Below are 11,969 nucleotides of genomic sequence, written 5' to 3'. Positions count from 1 at the left end.
CCTTACTTCGTCTGCCATAACCTCCACTAACTCCCCCCACCCTTTGTACTGAAAAACGGCTTGACTTGTGGTGGTGTTAGACTATTAATTTCGACTCTGTTTAGAAAATCAAAACTTGCATTTTTAGCCATAAATCGAGGTAGAAAGAAACTCTTCTTTCTTTTTGGTAGAAGCAGGTTTTTATGCTTTCCTGCTAAGTTTTAATTTGATTTAATCGTGCATAAAGCACACCAACCCCATGATGTAGGATACTTCTGCCTTTATTGGCTTGTAGTGATGGTCTTACTCCCTCAACAGTGGGGATACCAGTTGTATATTAAAATAGAGTGTTTCTGCAAAAAGAGCAGAAGAAGAGAAGGCTCTGTTGGACAAAGTGCCAAAAACGAACCTAATTTTTCAGAAGTGGTTTTCATACTGTGGGCATACTTGTTTCAGTAGCAATAAAGGCATAGAAAATGGGCTAAATGTCCATTTGTCCAGAATCTACTGAAATTGGAAATATATCCTCTCATGTGGAAACTGAAGATAGTGAAGGTAAACTAAAAGGTGTTGACAGTTAAATGGATAATTTGGTTTCTTTCCGAGAGCATGATTGTGAGGAGGCCAACAGTTTGCTACCATTGTCATCAGTTCTGCATTGTGACTGAGTGATAAAGAGAAAGTGACTTTTGGTACCAAAGAGGTACTACTCTAAATCAAAATGCTGACCGTCAGACATTGGTAGCTTCCAAGTGACAACTTTCAAGCACATACTATTTCTGTGGAAGTGAATTGCATTGCATAGAATAGTAGAACAATATCCAGAGGATGGTTTGAGGAGCTTCATTGTTGGCCACTGCTCATATTTTTAGAGTTCTGCAAGAGGCATGCAAAGTAAGTGCTGGGAGAAGCAGATGCTTCTCCTAGTGCTCATGAGGTCCCTGGCTTTGGTGCATGTTGTCCCTTTGTGACGGGGGAGGGAGGGGAGGGAGTGAGAGACACCATGAGAAACTGCTTGGTACTCAGAAGAATAGTTGCTCCTCGCAGCACCTGCTAAGGCCCTCACAGCCCTCATCCCTGCTATTATCAGAGATCAGACATAACAATGATAATTCCTCCATGGTGAAGCTCTGTGGGCTGCATGTGGCCCAAAAGCTATAGGTTACACATCCCTGGTGTAGATCATCAGCCTCAGCCAGCATGGTCAGTGCTCAGGAATGCTGGGAATTGTAATCCAAAACCTCTGGAAGGCATCAAGTTGGGGAAGGCTGGTGTAGATACTCTGAAGTAGGTCACTGTCCTATCTTATTATTATTTATTATTATTATTTATTTATATAGCACCATCAATGTACATGGTGCTGTACAGATAACACAGTAAATAGCAAGACCCTGCCGCATAGGCTTACAATCTAATAAGTTGTAGTAAAACAATAAAGAGGGAAGGAGAATGCAAACAGGCACAGGGAAGTGTAAACAGGCACCGGGGAGGGTGAAGCTAACAGTATAGAGTCAGAACAAACTCAATATTTGAAGGCTATAGGGAAAAGAAAAGTTTTTAGCTGAGTTTTAAAAGCAGTGATTGAGTTTGTAGTTCTCAAGTGTTCTGGAAGAGCGTTCCAGGCGTAAGGGGCAGCAGAAGAAAAAGGACGAAGCCGAGTAAGGGAAGTGGAGGTCCTTGGGCAGGCGAGAAGCATGGCATCAGAGGAGTGGAGAGCCCGAGCGGGGCGATAGTGTGAGATGAGAGAGGAGAGATAGGCAGGAGCTAGACCGTGAAGAGCTTTGAAGGTCAGCAGGAGAAGTTTATATTGGATTCTGGAGTGAATTGGAAGCCAATGAAGAGATTTCAGAAGTGGAGTGACATGGTCAGAGCGGCGGGCCAGGAAGATGATCTTAGCGGCAGAGTGGTGGACAGAGACCAGCGGACTGATGTGAGACGAAGGAAGGCCAGAGAGAAGAAGGTTGCAGTAGTCCAGCCGAGAGATAACCAGTGTGTGAACGAGAGTCTTGGCAGAAGAGACAGACAAAAATGGTCGAATCCTGGCAATATTATATAGGAAGAAACGACAGGATTTAGCTACTGCCTCGATGTGAGGAGTAAAGGAGAGCGAGGAGTCAAATATAAAGCCAAGACTACGAGCTTCCTTGACCGGAGTAAGCGTGACATCGTTGACAGTAAGAGAGAATGAGAGGTGAGGAGAAGGTTTAGGAGGAAAAACAAGCAATTCAGTCTTTGCCATGTTAAGTTTCAAACGACGATGAAGCAGCCAGGCTGAGATATCTGAAAGACATGCCGAGATACGATCGTGAACATCTGGAGAAAGTTCCGGAGATGAAAGATATAATTGTGTATCATCGGCATACAGGTGATATTGGAGGCCGTGAGATTGAATAAGCTTGCCCAAGGGCAGCATGTATAGAGAGAACAACAACGGGCCAAGCACCGAGCCTTGCGGAACCCCAACTGAAAGGGGAAAAGAGGAGGACGAGCTGCCGTTAGCCGACACGCTGAAAGAGCGACCCTCTAGATAGGAGGCGAACCAGTTATAGACAGAGCCACAGAGTCCAAGGTCATGGAGGGAATCTAAGAGAAGATCGTGATCAACCGTGTCAAAGGCTGCGGTTAGATCAAGGAGAATAAGAACGGAATAATGGCCTTTAGACTTGGCAGTAAGAAGATCATTGGTGATCTTGGTAAGGGCTGTTTCAGTGGAATGCAAAGGACGGAAGCCAGATTGAAAGGGATCCAGAGCAGAGTTATTAGAGAGAAAGTCAAGACAACGAGAGTAGACCAGACGTTCCAGGATCTTTGAGACAAAGGGCAAGAGGGAGACAGGTCGGTAGTTAGACAGATCCTTGCAAAATTACAGCTCCCAGGGTTTTGTGAGGGGAAGCCATGATAGGCAAACATATCCATGTTCATTCCCTGCATATAGAATGATAGAATAGCACAGTTGGAAGGGGCCTATTAGGCCATCGAGTGCAACTCCCTGCTGAATGCAGGAATCTACCTCAAATCATACCTGGCAGATGGTTGTCTTTTGAATGCTCTTAGTGTGGAAGAGCCTACAACCTCCCTAGGCAATTGGTTCCATTGTTGTACTGCTCTAACAGGAAGTTTCTCCTGATGTCCAGCTGGAACCTGGCTTCCTGTAACTTGAGCCTATTATTCTGTGTCCTGGTCAAGAACAGATCCTGGTCCTCCTCTGTGTGCCAACTTTTAAAGTTCTTGAAGAGTGATATCATGGCTCATCTCAGTCTTGTCTTCTCATGGCTAAACATGCCCAGTTCTTTCAGTCTATCCTCATAGGACTTTACTGTGGACAGGTTCTGTTTTTCAGCAGAGGGTAGGAGAGAAATGAGAGCTGACATAGGACTTGGAGTGCTTACTTTTAATAACAAGAGCGAAAATTGCATTTCCTACAGTTGATATCAATCTGGGGTGCAAACCCACTTGGGCAAAATATGGAAACAATCCAAAAAATTGAATATCTCTACTATAACTACAAAACAGCATGAGCCCTGGTTACCTTCGCTTCTTCGGATTTGGTGGCTTACTTTTAATTAGAGAAATTAAAGGTGTTGTTTTGTACTTGTAATATTGGGCAGACAGATATTTTGCAGGTGAGCCAGACCCATGGTAGCCCCTCTTAAAGAGCCCTGGAGTATGGAGAATGTATGTATTTTAAGAAGTATATTAAAAAAATCACTTAATGTACCTTCATACCAAAGCTTAATGCACATTCTGGATGAATAAAGGTTTGCACCCTGACACACAGCTCCACTCACCTTTTTTTATGGACACATGTTTGTGGCTGCAGCAAGGGTGGGGAATCTAGCTCTTCTAGAGATGTTGGACTTCAACCCCCATCAGCCAAAGTTAGCAGGACCAATAATTAAAGGATGATGGGAGCTGTAGTCCTATGGTATCTGGAGGGCCACAGTTTGCCCACCCCTGGTATACAGAAAAGTCATATGGGTTTTTGTTTAATCTCATTTAATGCAATTTTTTACAGTATAAAGTTGACCTGTTTGGCAATATGAGTTCAGATTGACATAACCTGCAGTTTACTGCAGGTCTGTGGAAATTCCTAAATGAAGCATTTTGAGATGCAGGGTTGGCATGAACTATTGCAAGGTGTTTACATACATTGTATGAAATCAAAAGAAGGTTGTATGTTTTATGATACATAACCTGTGTAAAGTGAAAAGCTGCCTTGTGTGATTTTGTTATGTGGGATATATTGTTGGTCTTTATTTAGTTTGAGTAAAACCTGCCAAGCTTTATTTATAGAATCTAAAGTCTCTTGCCCTTGAGTCTATTTGCTGTTTCATAAGGAAGCAATCCAGTACTGTGTTGGACAGCCCTAAACCATCAGAGTCTGTGCTACTATGTGTGTTTTTTCTCATTTCCAAGTAAATATGCACAGGATCAGATTCTGTGTATGCACAGTTGTAATTCAAATCCATGTCTATCAATGCAAAACCTGCAAATGTAGTTATTCTGGATTGATTAATTGTGAATAAAATAACACATTTTGTCTGTGTAACCTTCCAGAGGATGCATGCCAGCAGTGGGTGTGGCCAAAGCCAAAAGTACTCCTGGAATGATTAGTGATTTGCAGGGAATGCCAGAAAGACCTGAATGGTATTTAGTGACAATTATTCCTCCGGCTTCTATAGTCACTATTTCTGCCCATTTTTTTTTCCAGGGGGAAAACACAGTTTTTTCTCCATGGCCATGAGATTTCTGGAAATTTCACATCTCGGGATAGGTAACAAAGCAAAAATCAATGAAACAAGGTAAGATTTTTAAACTTTCCCAAACTTCACTGATTTAGCCCTGATCTGAACGGCAAGACAAACAGAGCTTTAAATGATTTTGAAATATGTTCAGGCTTGAACTTTGGTGAATCTGCTGTGGGAGGAGCTCTTTTGAGCTTGTCTTCAGTACTTCAGGCTTCCAGGAAATCCAGGTGTTCTCAGATGTTTACATTCGGGCAAGCTTTGAGTTTTGCCTTTTGGCCTGCATGTTTTAACACTTCCATTTTCGTGGCCTTAAAACATTTCATCCCCCCCTTTCAGATTTCAAAAGTAGCTGTTTTATTTCTAATAAGGAAGAAATTGTTGTCCTGGACACAAACAGAAGAAAGGCTTTTTAATATATCTTTATTGTTCCAAGGGCTGGTTTAATCATCCTGCTAAAATGTGTACCACACTAGCACACTTGTCATCTTTTATTTCACTCTTGTCCTTTGCTCACCTGGAAAATTGTTATTTACATTGATATGTGTTTTATTTTATCATTTTACATACTATTTATGAACCTTTCTACATGAGGCATTTATTGTGCATGCGTGATTCCTCACATATGGTAGTTTACAGGTGCTTTACACCTGGTCATCCGCAGTGGTTCTCAACCTGGGGCGCTCCAGATGTGTTGGACTGCATCTCCCAGAATGCCCCAGCCAGCAGAGCTGGCTGGGGCATTCTGGGAGTTGTAGTCCAACACATCTGGAGCGCCCCAGTTTGAGAAAGGCTGCTCTATGGTCTCCCCAGTGCTTTGCAATCGCTATAGTGGTTGTTTTTTCCCCAACAAGGAAAGTTTGGTATTTCTGTGAATGGTAGCATGAGAACCTGATGTCTTTGTGCAATTTCTGCTAAACCACAGTGCCACCTGGTGGTTGTGTAATGGAATATATAGAAAAGTAGAGAAAGGAAATCGGGGGTGGGGATATGGTAAAGGAGCCAATCTTAATCATGCAAAGTGCCAATGACACCAAAATATTTAGGCTGGTTAAAATAAAAAGGGATTGTGAGGAGCTCCAAAAGGATTTCTCAAAATTGGGAGAATGGACATCTAAATGGCAAATGCAGTCCAATGTAAGCAAGTGTAATGTGATGCAAATTGGGGCAAAACAAAAACAAATTTTGAGCTAGCGGTGACCAAACCAAGAAAGAGATCTTGTGGTAGGAGTGGACAGCTCAGTGAAAATGTCAACCTACTGTACGGCAGCTGTAAAGAAGGCAAACTTCATGTTACGCATAATTAGAAAAGAAATTGAGACTAAAACTGCCAGTTATACAAATCTACAGTGCAACCATACTTGGAATAATATGTACAGTTTTGTCACCATTCTGGAAGAGTTGTAAAAGGTGCAGAAAAGGGCAACTAAAATAATCAGAGGCAGTGAGCCTATGTACACCAGTTGCTGAGGAACATGGCTGGGAGGGTTCTGTTGCACTTGTATTCTGTTTGTGGGTTCCTGGTCAACAGTGTGAACAAATTGCTGGACTAAATTGATCTGATCCACCAGCATGGCTCTTCCTATGTTCTTATGGAAGTAGAAGCCTTGCTAAAGGTGCAAGTTACAAGCCTCATGTAGAAAAGTCCTATATCAATACTGAGTTGCACCAAGCTAAAACCGTTCTGCTTCACATTCCAGTATTTTTGTACACAGGAACTGATATATTTTGTATGGAGAAGCATTTAGTCATGTGAACTCCCAGCTACAGTCTGGACTTTGAAGTGGTCACAAGTTTACCACCTCACTTTCTATTTGTGAGAACCAGGCCTCAAATAGCAAGTGAGGTGGTAAACTTCAGAGTCTGTCTCTTCTGCCAAGACTCTCGTTCACGCACTGGTTATCTCTCGGTTGGACTACTGCAACCTTCTTCTCTCTGGCCTTCCTTCGTCTCACATCAGTCCGCTGGTCTCTGTCCACCACTCTGCCGCTAAGATCATCTTCTTGGCCTGCCGCTCTGACCATGTCACTCCACTTCTGAAATCTCTTCATTGGCTTCCAATTCACTCCAGAATCCAATATAAACTTCTCCTGCTGACCTTCAAAGCTCTTCACGGTCTAGCTCCTGCCTATCTCTCCTCTCTCATCTCACACTATCGCCCCGCTCGTGCTCTCCGCTCCTCTGATGCCATGCTTCTCGCCTGCCCTAGGACCTCCACTTCCCTTACTCGGCTTCGTCCTTTTTCTTCTGCTGCCCCTTACTCCTGGAACGCTCTTCCAGAACACTTGAGAACTACAAACTCAATCACTGCTTTTAAAACTCAGCTAAAAACTTTTCTTTTCCCTATAGCCTTCAAATATTGAGTTTGTTCTGACTCTATACCGTTAGCTTCTCCCTACCCGGTGCCTGTTTACACTTCCCTGTGCCTGTTTGCATTCTCCTTCCCTCTTTATTGTTTACTACAACTTATTAGATTGTAAGCCTATGCGGCAGGGTCTTGCTATTTACTGTGTTATCTGTACAGCACCATGTACATTGATGGTGCTATATAAATAAATAATAATAATAATAACATGACTAAAAGCTTCTCCGTATAAAATATATCAGTTCCTGTGTACAAAAATAACTGAAAAGCCAAGCAGAAAGGTTTTAACTTAGTGTTCCCCCTGCCATACTAATTTCTTAATGGACAGTGTCATGGAATGCTTAGAGCACACATCAGTCAGAAATCTAGACAAGACCTGTATTGCCTTTTTTTAAACAAGAACGAAACAGACACAACAGATATGACCAAGTCCAGTGCCACCTAGTGACTAAATAATATAGTGACACTGTCTATACAATGGGGATTTTATTATGTATGAAGGAGTATTCAATTATGTGACACCCACCCATTTGTTGACTGAAGTGATGCAGTCCAGACACAGGTTTACTTCACCTCCTGTCTCTATGAGGGCTTGGCTGCTGAATTGCTCCTGTTTATCACCCACTAAATTGCTGCAGTGCCATTAAAAAGGCACTGCAGCAAGTGTTGTACTAGGGACTGAAAGGTAGCAGCTTTATAAGGTAATTAAAAGCCAAGCTGAGCTTTCAGTGAAAGAAATTAGCAAAGTACCCAGATCCATTCAGGAACAGTTGTGTAAAATGCACTGTAAAAAGAATAAGGCTCTGATAATGAAGGGGAAAGAGTGAAGCAATGCCCAGAAGAAGGAAGCTGGACGCTGTGTGTCCAGATCAATCACAGGAAGATTATGTCTTTAAGATGGGGCTTGTTTGGAAGAAAATGTGTTGTTTAGAGCCCCAAGTGAGAGGACTGAGCTTGAAATGCATAGTGCCGTTTCATTGTGATCTACTTTTGAGGCTTTAAGGCAGTCTTTCACAACCTGCCCCAAATCCAACTCCCACCAGCCCAAGCCAGCATAGCCAATGGTCGGGAATTCTGGGAGTTGTAGTCCAAAACATCTAGGGAGCACAAGTTGGGGAAGGCTGCTCTAAGTCATGGATAGGTGACCCTGTGCCCTCCAAATGTTTTGGACTACAGCTAATCCCCAGCCATTGGCCATGGTGGCTGGAGCAGATGGGAGTTGCAGTCTAGAAATGGTGGTTGCCTATCCCTGCTTTTAAGTAAAATGTGCCTTTCTACTGATCCCTTTTGCACAGTTGTTACCTTCCTATCATGAAGTGGGAGCAACAGTTCTACTTCCGGCAACAGGAAGTGTTATATTAGTACCCTGACTAGCATGCAAGGCAAACATTCTGCCTTTACAACGGAGGATTCTCAAGATAGGACAGGATTGGGTAGAGGAGCATGATAGGTGCTATTAATTCTGCCTCTGTGTGGTTTATACATTAGATGCATGGGGCTTCAAAATATGAATCTGTATAGGTTTTGAAACTGGCCCCAGTGCTAGAAATAACTGTAGGCCTCTTAGGGGAGCCAAAAGATTCTGGTTTTACAGAACGTTATGAGTAGATAGCTGCTGTGAAAATGGGTTAATTACATTGAACGAACAGGCTTCAGGCAAAACCCATAGATTCGGAGAAGAGTTGGGAGGTTAATTTATTTTTTTATGGGATTGGCAATTATGTTACTGCTGCAGCAAGTAATGTACTGGAAAGTTATAGATGTTCTATAGCTTGCTGCATCCAAATGTGGAGTCGTTTTTTAGTGTAGATACACTAGAATGATTTTTTGTCCCTCCGTGAGTCTGTCATGTGCTGCTGAACTGGCTAGCTGACACTGCACCTTTTGAACACTGGATGCATCAGCAAAGAAGTCTCTTTGTCAGTTTTCAGAGACACAAATAGTGTGAGTCAAATGAGGGACTGAAGGGCGAAAGGCTGTTTCTTCATTGCAGGAAGGGGAGGAAAGCTTCATGCAAGATGCATTGTACTAAAATTAAGAACTGCATGCCATTTTATCATTCAGCATCAACTCCTGACTTGGGATAAGTGGATCTGTCAATCTTGACATGATTACTGGATTTTTTATGGTCAAGCTTATTCTGTCCTGTTTCGGCATAAGTTTGCAATTTACAAAAGAGAGAAAAATCCATATGGAAATGTGTACTATTCTGTGCACATTTTTTAAATGTACACATTTCCCCCCAAATACTTGACATTGCTGTAATGCACCTTCATGAACATTTCCTTAAAAATGCATTTGTGCATATCTTTGCAAAACCACATTATCTTCCCCAAAAATATGCATTTTGTACATAGTTCGTTATAATATTCACATTTTAGTGCAGTTTTCATAAGCTGCATTGCAAAGCACAAAAATTTGTGCTTTGCAACTTTGTCTTGGGTTGCTTATAAATGCTCAGGAGGTGCAATTGGATAAATCCATATAAAGAACTGACAAAGAATTTCTCCCCCATCCCTACTCCTGACCCTTTGCAGATGCAGGAATCAGTAAATTGCCCTGCGTGATCCAATAGTTCAGTTAATCTTTTAGGAGAAACTTACTGTAAACAAATCTCTCTTCTAAAATCAACAGCTTGATGTGTTAAGGACTAACCAAACTGTTTAAGTGAATACCTGTGTTTTATGCAAGCTGCTGTTTAGGGGGAAAGCACATGGTTTATTTGCAGAAAGGCTCATGTTCAATTCCTGCTCCCTCAATTTAAAAAGATAATGGGTCCTTTCTTCAGGGCTACGAAGGCTTTGGAAACCTACTGCAAGTCAGAGTGAGAGGAAACACTACTGGGCTAAATAGACTGATGATGTAACTCTGTATACAATTGGTTCATATGTTCTGACTTTATACTGCTAGTTTTACCCTACCCTGTGCCTGTTTGGTGCATTCTCTTCCCCTCCTTATCGTTTTATTATGATTTTATTAGAATGTAAGCCTATGCGGCAGGGTCTTGCTATTTACTGTTTTACTCTGTACAGCACCATGTATATTGATGGTGCTATATAAATAATAATAATAGTAATAGTAATGGTAGCAGGACCAGTGCCAGATTCAACAGGGCCCCCAGCACCCCTGATCTCCCCTCCCTTACCTTTTGTAGTGGAAATACAGAAGACTATTGTATCGAAAAGCTAGTGGTGTATCACAATAGTTCTCTTCCATGCCCACTCTGTGCCTGGATTTCTCTCCCAGGCCTGGGGGGCCTTCTGTGTAATGCTCGCTCCCAGCTTCCAGCCTATCTTTAGTGAAGAGGCCTAGGGTCAGCTATAACTTGCTACCACCACCTGGCTTGGCTACCTGCCAATGAGGAAGGCTAAATAATTTTATCCAAAGGCAGAAGGAAAGAAAGAATAGATCTCTGAGGGAGGTTTGAGACTCAGAACCTCTCCATGGGCTGAGTACCATGGTCCAGATACAATGGGTGAGGTCATTAGAACTGTTCATCACCACTCTGATCTGGTTAGCTGATCTTAAGATAAGGATACGGGGTTCCCTGTGACTGAAAGAACATTTATTTTATGCGTTGAATGTATCATTTTGCTTTTTCTTGCTTGATTAGCCTGTTTTAGCTACATAAATGTCTCCGTCCAACCATTGGTGTGTTCATTGCCTCTGAATATCCAAAAAGAACCATTGCCAATTGATAAAACAATTGGCAAAACACCTTCCCATTGTCAGTCAGGTGCAACGCTAACCAAAATGCTGGCCCAGCTCCAAAAGGCAAACAAGCACTGCTGCTGGAACCCCTCACTGGCTTAATAATCATTATGTGGTAGTGGGTGGGTTGGGAGTCACTTGTAGTCAACCATATAGGTAGCTGGGAGGAAGGCTGCGGTTCTCCCCTCTCCCTACTCTCTGGCTGCATTCAGACAACACTTTAGTCAATGGTGGATTAATAGTCAACTCACAGTTGGTTATTTTGCAGGTACTCCCCACACAACATGAGGCTGGCATTGAGCGGACTAATAGACAACCCAGTGTTTGACTGACACAGCCCCCGCCCCTCTCCCTCCTCCCTCAGTCCTCCCGGTGCTATCACAGCAGCATCTGTGAGTTGTGTCGGCTGTAGTGGAGTGGCTGGCATGGTTTTGGCCACTCTTGCCCGGGAACTCTGTAGCCAGCCGAGATAGTCCACTCAACCCTGTCAAATAGTCCACTGAGCCCGAAAGACAACACACTAACCAACGTTTGTGCAGATAGTCAACTCTGCAGAGCACTTGTTATCTCAGTTGGTTATTCTGGGGAAATAGTCAACCGTGGAGTGGTTTCCCCGACAGACATCACCGTAACCAACCGTTGACCTCTCAACCGAAGGTTGACTACCTACACCACTGTTGGTTATTGTGTTGTCTGAACCCAGCCTCTGTCAGCACTGATGCTGGAGCAGGCAAGGGGGCTGCAACTTCGGTGGTGGCAGAGGCAGTGCTGGAGATGGGAATTTGTTCCTCTTAAGCTATCCAACCCCAATCAGTACTGAGGCACCTAAGGCTACAACTGTTTTTTCATACTGGAGAAGGAGAGTGAAGAAAAGAGGCATGGCAGGCCAGTGGTCTTTCTTCTTCCCTTGCCTGCTTGCTGCAGGCAATGTGTCAAATCTGGGTAAAAAAGCAAATGGCTTTGGTGACAAATCCTTAGCCTGTGTTTGGTAAACCTGGCAATTTCTTGCACATCAGATGTTTGCTGATCTCAACCAACCTAAGAATAATGATATCTATATATATAAAACGCTTAGGTATGTTTCCGTAAAGGCCTCAGCTGATACAGGTTGCTAAGCAACAGTAACAACGTGTAACATCAGCTGATACAGGTTGCTAAGCCCCTTGCCC

Source organism: Elgaria multicarinata, chromosome 2, assembly GCF_023053635.1.
Source record: "Elgaria multicarinata webbii isolate HBS135686 ecotype San Diego chromosome 2, rElgMul1.1.pri, whole genome shotgun sequence".
In the NCBI taxonomy this organism is placed as follows: Eukaryota; Metazoa; Chordata; class Lepidosauria; order Squamata; family Anguidae; genus Elgaria; species Elgaria multicarinata.
Note: the sequence above shows the minus strand (reverse complement) of the source record.